Here is a 6,338-nt window from a genome sequence, read left to right as displayed (position 1 = left end):
CCTTGATGTTGTACTTCGAGTAAAGCGAAGAGAGTCATATGGATATGGATGCGGGGGGGGGGGGGGGGGGGGGGGGGGGGGGGGGGGGGGGGGGGGGGGGGGGGGGGGGGGGGGGGGGGGGGGGTGTGCGAGTACGAGCGTGCTCCCATTATGGTGGTATTGCTAGAAGAGGGCAATGTGCCAGTGGGAATTCCCAAGGGGTTAAACGTGGCTATCTTCCAGTAGAGTGGTACTGTTGATTTGGGTAGTGACAAATCCAAGAGGCGAGGGACGAGTAGGGAAGAAATGGACGACAAGTGCAATAGCTCTGAAAGTGATGTTTTGACTAGTGGTGGGTTGGTAAAGGAGCCGAGCTGATTGGGTAGCGGAATTTTAGGCACTGATTACCTGCATCTATTCAAGGAGAATGATGAGTGGCAGATTCAGATGCAGTACCACATTCCTAGCTCTATTGAGATCAAATACCAAAGAGCTACAAAAGGGTCGACTAGAAGGCAAAAGGATGGGTGAGTATGTACGAGTTGTGGTTTCACGATGGTTTACGTCTTCTTATACCTCGACTTGTTTGGAAGGCATTGAATCACTTCATGATCGCACTAGCACAAATAATGCTGAACAAGGGGAGAGTGTTACTGTGCTTGGAGGTGATGTGCGCTCAGAATCGAGTGATGTTTGGTTTGCACGAGTTACTACACTCTTATTATTTGAAGGAGAACGACCGAGAGTAAGGTAGATACGTCATCACCCTAAGACACGATCGCATCCACCTAGTGACCAACCTTAGGTTGAGTGACCAGAACTGGAAGGAGCAGTTCTTCTTTATGAGGGGCGAGGCCATATTCGACGAGACACATGGAGAGCCACAGGGGAAAGATTGATTCTTATCTATACTTGTGATTACTTAGTCTTATTCTCCCTTTCTCTTGCAGATCCCGACTTCAACCAAGCCGGACAGAGCAGAGACGGTTTAGACATGACAACGAGGGAAGTTCTTGCCATTCCAAAAGAGTAGAGAGACTGGAGAGTGATCTTGAAGGAATCTAACTTGAGAACGAGTCACTTGTGGGCCGGATTTGAGGATGTTCAAAGAGGTATCCCATTCTCCTCATCAAAGCAAGTGTGGCACATGCTGTTGATTCGCTACAACAAGCACATACTATTAGGGCATTAGTTTCTTCATAAACTAACACATGAAAAGTTTGCCATTGTAGAGAGGCTAATGAGGAATCTCAACGTGGACATACCGAGTGCAAGTGAGGTGGCCACACAGCGTAGAGCCAAGAGAAAAAGGGAGTCAGTCCCGAAGAGAGTCCAAGCCCAACAAACCTAGTCGACTCCTCCAATTGGACAATCATCGGTTGAAGCTAGCTCATCAAAGGAGGTCCAATTTGATGAGGACAAGAAGGTGACGATCACTTTCCCCAACACGGCCTCGGTCTATTCCGACGCAGCTGGGATGGGTCATCTGGCCAAATCATTTTTGCTTCCTACTGAAAAGACCTAACTGAATCAGATAGGGATGACCGTCGCGGCTGAGTGGGCAATGACTCAGCAACTTCTGGTAACTCTTAATTTCTAACTTTTTTGTTAAGTTATGAAGCTTAATTGCATGCTTTCATGTAGGCTTTGAGCGGGAGCCTTTATTTGAAGAAATTCACGGTTGCTCAAGATGCATGAATTCAGGAGTTGACTAAGTCCAACACCGATCTAAAGAACCAAGAAGCCTAGGCGCTAAAGAATAAGAAGGAAGGCTCCGCCAAGCAGTGGCAGGCTGATAATCCTTGGATTATACTATTTTCTATATGATTTTTTGTAGGATTTTCAGATACTTCTTATGAGTTTTGTGCTTGAATTTTTACTTAATTCTGCATATTTTATGTTTCAGGCCAAAATGTGCAGTTAGAGAAAAACAGAGCGAAAATGAGTTTCTGGATCTGAAATCGAGCGCAATTTTAAAGATCGGGGAAATTCTGATGCTGATTGGAAGCACCCTCAGAGTTTGTTCCTATTGGAGATCAAAAAGTTCAAAGATTCAAGTGAAGAAGCAAGCGGAGGGAAGTTTCATAAATTCAAAAAGAAGATAGGAAGTTTATCATGGCAAGCTAGCCTCTGGAATCACGGAGTAGATCAACTCAAGTCAATGCCACAACGAAAACTGCAATTTTATATTTTTTTAAAATGATGCGTTTTCCTTTTATAGTGTTTTAATCCTAGGGTGGTTTTTGGCTACTATTTAAAGAAAAGTTAGCCCATTTTTTAAAGAGAGGTCGACATTTTAGGAAATAGGGAGAGGAGAAAAAGATTGGAAGAATTTAGGTCTCCAAATTAAAGAAGTTTTCTTTTCCCTTTCTTCTTTTATGATGTTGAACTCTGATCTTTTTATGTATTTGCTATTTATTTCCATTTTGAACATGAACTAACTCGTTTTTGGATTAGGGTTTTGATGGATCTTAGTTTACAATGATTTAATCTATAATATCTTTTTGTTTTGGGGTTCTATTGCATGGATTAAGTGTTTATCTTTGTTCTTAATGCATTTGATTGTTGGGTTTTTGATTTAAATGAATGTTGAACATGATGAGATTGAGAAGTGATTCATGTGTTAACTTCTTGAGATAAACACCATAGATTGAGCGAAAACTAGAGATAAACAAATGCGATCTATGAAATCTTTATAGGATTCCACTTGCGTAAGGGACTTTGAACTATTGAATTTCAATTTGTTGGGTGCGGAAGTTTAATAGGTATAAGTAGTGAATTATAGCTTGAGAAGGTATATTTTACAATCCAGGGAGTTCGATTTGTAATCTTTGCATGTGAATTTGAGGATAATAGGATTATTAGGTTGAATTGGAGTAACTTTGTGAAATCGAAACCCTAACCTCTCCTCTTGATTTGAATTTCGTTGTTGAATTACTGTTGTTGTGTTAATTTTAGTTGTATCTTATATTTTGTTTTAATTTAGTTTTTAGTAGCTCTCGCAAATCCAACATTTTTGTATTCTTCAATTAGTTATAAAATTTGGAAAATCGGTACTTACCACGCAATCCTCGTGGGAACGATACTTTACTTCATCACTTTATTACTTTTTATGACTAGTGCACTTGCTAAATATGCATATGAAATAACCACGTATCAAGTTTTTGGTGCCGTTGCTGGGGATTGATTTTGTGTTAATATTGAAGTTTTCTAGTTTTTGCAAAATTGAAGTTTAATTTTCAATTTTACTTATTTTAGTTTAATTTTTGTTTGCTTGTGATCTCACACTCTTTTTGTTTCCTTTGTAGTTTATACGAAAAGCAAGAAATCTTCCTGTGTTTCCTATTGATCCAAAGATTGAAAGAACCGCAAGAAGACTCATCAAAGAGAGAAGAGAAAGAGAGGAGAGAATCATTGAGATGGCTAAAAATAGAACCTTGAGGGAGTTTTCACTTCCACAAGTTGATGGGTGTAGTCTGAGCATAATAAGACCGTCTGTTGAGGTGAATAACTTTGAGATAAATCTGGCTATAATCCAGATGATTCAACAATCAATATAGTTTGGGGGTGATCTAAAAGATGATCCTAATTTGCAAATAGCCAACTTCTTGGAAATCTGTGACACATTCATGCACAACGGGGTGATAGACGATGCTATTAGGTTGCGACTGTTTCCATTCTCATTGAGAGAAAAGGCAAAAGAATGGCTAATTTCATTACCTGCTGGAACTATCACAACATGGAATGATCTAGCACAAAAGTTTCTCTACAAGTATTACTCACCAGCTCTTTCGACAAAGATGAGAAATGACATTACCTCGTTTGTACAAAGCAACCATGAATAATTATATGAAGCATGAGAGAGATACAAGGAAATGTTTTAGGAAGTGTCCACACCATTGTTTGCCTGTTTGGATGCAAGTCCAAACGTTCTATTTGGGTTTGAAACCAAATGTTTGAACAATGGTAAATGCAGTAGCTGGGGGAGCTTCACAGAACAAGACACTGGTGGAAGCTCAAGAGTTACTTGAAGTTTTAACAAGTAACAACTACCAAAGGTCGGATGAGAGATTAGTGCCGAAGAAGTCCATGGGTATTCATGAAGTTGGTGCTTACATAGCCATTTCAACCCAAGTTGCCACACTTCAAAAACAAATAGGAGGTATGCATGTTAATTCTATTCAAACACCATATGTAACATGTGATTTTTGTGCACGTAACCATGCAAGTATTGACTGCCAAGTAGGGAACACCTTTGCCTCATCCTCCTCATCATTAGAGCAAGTAAACTATTTGGCTGGGAATCAGAGACAACAGAATAGTCCATTCTCAACACCTACAATCCTGGTTTGAGAAATCACCCAAACTTGTCTTGGGGCAATCAAAACAATCAATTAAATCAAAGGACAGTGCCAAACCATCAACCAGGGGTAAATTTTTAACCACTTGAATAGAAAGTGTCAAAATTGGAGGATATGTTTGGGAAATTCATGCAAGAAACCACAGGTTTTATGAATGAGATGCAGTCAAATTTCAAAAATCAATGAGCGTCTATTCGAAACTTGGAGGTGCAATTGGGTCAAATTTCGGAAAAACTGAATGAGAGTGCTCAAGGCTCCTTACCAAGTAACATGATGACAAATCCATGTGAAAAAGCAAATGCCATAACTTTAAGAAGTGGAACAGTCTTAGAAGAAGTTGAACCAAAAGGGAAGGATGAGAACCCACTAGAGAAAAAGAAAGAATTTGAGGAAGAAGTCGATGAAGAGATCATTGTTGAAGAGAAGCTAACAAGTCCAAGAAAAGAATATCCAAAGAAGGAGAAGATATCGAAGACAAGGAAGGAAAAATTGCCATTTCCTAAAATACCACAAGAGTTGGCAAATCACACTCCTCTAGTTCCTTTCCCTCAGAGATTAAGGAAGCAAAATCAGGATAAATAGTTTATTAAATTTCTTGATGTTTTCAAAAAACTGCATGTTAACATTCCTTTTGTAGATGCATTGTAGCAAATGCCAAGTTATGTTAAGTTCTTGAAGGAAATTATTTCAAACAGGAGGAATCTGGAAGAGGAAGAAACAATGATGCTTACAGAGGAATGCAGCGCCATTTTACAGAAGAAGTTACCACCAACTCTCAAAGATCTAGGGAGTTTCACTATCCCTTATGTTGTAGGAGGTGTTACATTTGATAGAGTTTTGCGTGACTTAAGTGCCAGCATAAATCTAATGCCTTTTTCTGTTTTTAGGAAATTAGGGATCGGTGAAGTGAAGCCTACAATGGTGTCCTTGTGGCTTGCTGATCGATCAATCAAACATCCACGGGGTATTATTGAAGATGTGTTGGTCAAGGTGGATGAATTCATATTTCCTGTAGATTTTGTTGTATTGGATATGGAGAAAGACAAAGAGTTATTGCTCATTTTGGGAAGATTATTCCTTGCTACGAGAAGAATTTTAATTGATGTACAAGAAGAAAAATTAATTTTGAGGGTCCAAGATGAAATGGTAACTTTTAATGTGTTTGATGCCATAAAATTTCCATCGAAAGTAGAGTCATGTTTCGGGGTTGATATGGTTGATAGAGTAGCAAAAGACACATTTGAAGAGATCAATCCTCAACTACCTCTTGAAGCATGCATTTCCTAATCCAAAACTACCAAGGAAGATGAGCCAAGGAAGAATGAGTATGTTAGGTATTTGGAAGCACTTCAACCGATGAGCACCATCCAGGATCCAAAATTTGAAGACTAATACATGAGTAAGGAGAAGGACAAGGCAAAGTTAGAAGAACCTCCCAAGCTTGAATTGAAGCCCTTACTATCTCATCTCAAGTGTATGTATCTTGGTGAATCTGATTATTTCCCAGTGATTATCAATGCAAACTTAAGTAATTTGGAGGAAGAGAAATTGATTCGAGTGTTGAAAGAGCACAGGTCTGCAATTGGAGGGACCATTTCAGATATAAATAGCATTTCTCCATCTTTTGCATGCACAAAATCCTTATGGAAGATAATATCAAGCCAAGAGTGCAACCACAATGACGATTGAACCCTTCTATGAAGGAAGTAGTATGAAAAGAGGTGGTAAAACTCTTAGATGCGAGAATCATCTATCCTGTTTCAGATAGTCCTTGGTTGAGTCCTGTATAAGTGGTTCCAAAGAAATAGGGCATCATGGTGATAAAAAATGAGAGCAATGAATTGATCCCGGCCAGGACAGTCATGGGCTGGAGGGTGTGTATTGATTATAGGAAACTGAATGAAGCAACAAGGAAAGATCATTTTCAACTACCATTCATTGATTAGATATTGGAAAGACTAGTGGGACGTGCCTATCACTATTTCCTAGATGGCTACT

At 39.3% G+C, this 6,338-nt stretch overlaps 1 non-coding gene across 1 annotated transcript; it reads right to left on the bottom strand.

Annotated features, from left to right (window-relative positions):
* Positions 1–3,776: 3,776 nt before the first annotated feature.
* Positions 3,777–3,884, bottom strand: LOC116111565. The gene has a single exon (XR_004125098.1). It is a non-coding gene; the product is annotated as a small nucleolar RNA R71 (small nucleolar RNA).
* Between the last annotated feature and the right edge of the window lie 2,454 nt (positions 3,885–6,338).

The sequence above is a fragment of the Pistacia vera genome, unplaced genomic scaffold (assembly GCF_008641045.1).
Source record: "Pistacia vera cultivar Batoury unplaced genomic scaffold, PisVer_v2 Contig644, whole genome shotgun sequence".
Lineage (NCBI taxonomy): Eukaryota > Viridiplantae > Streptophyta > Magnoliopsida > Sapindales > Anacardiaceae > Pistacia > Pistacia vera.
This window is presented reverse-complemented; position numbering and strand designations above follow the sequence as displayed.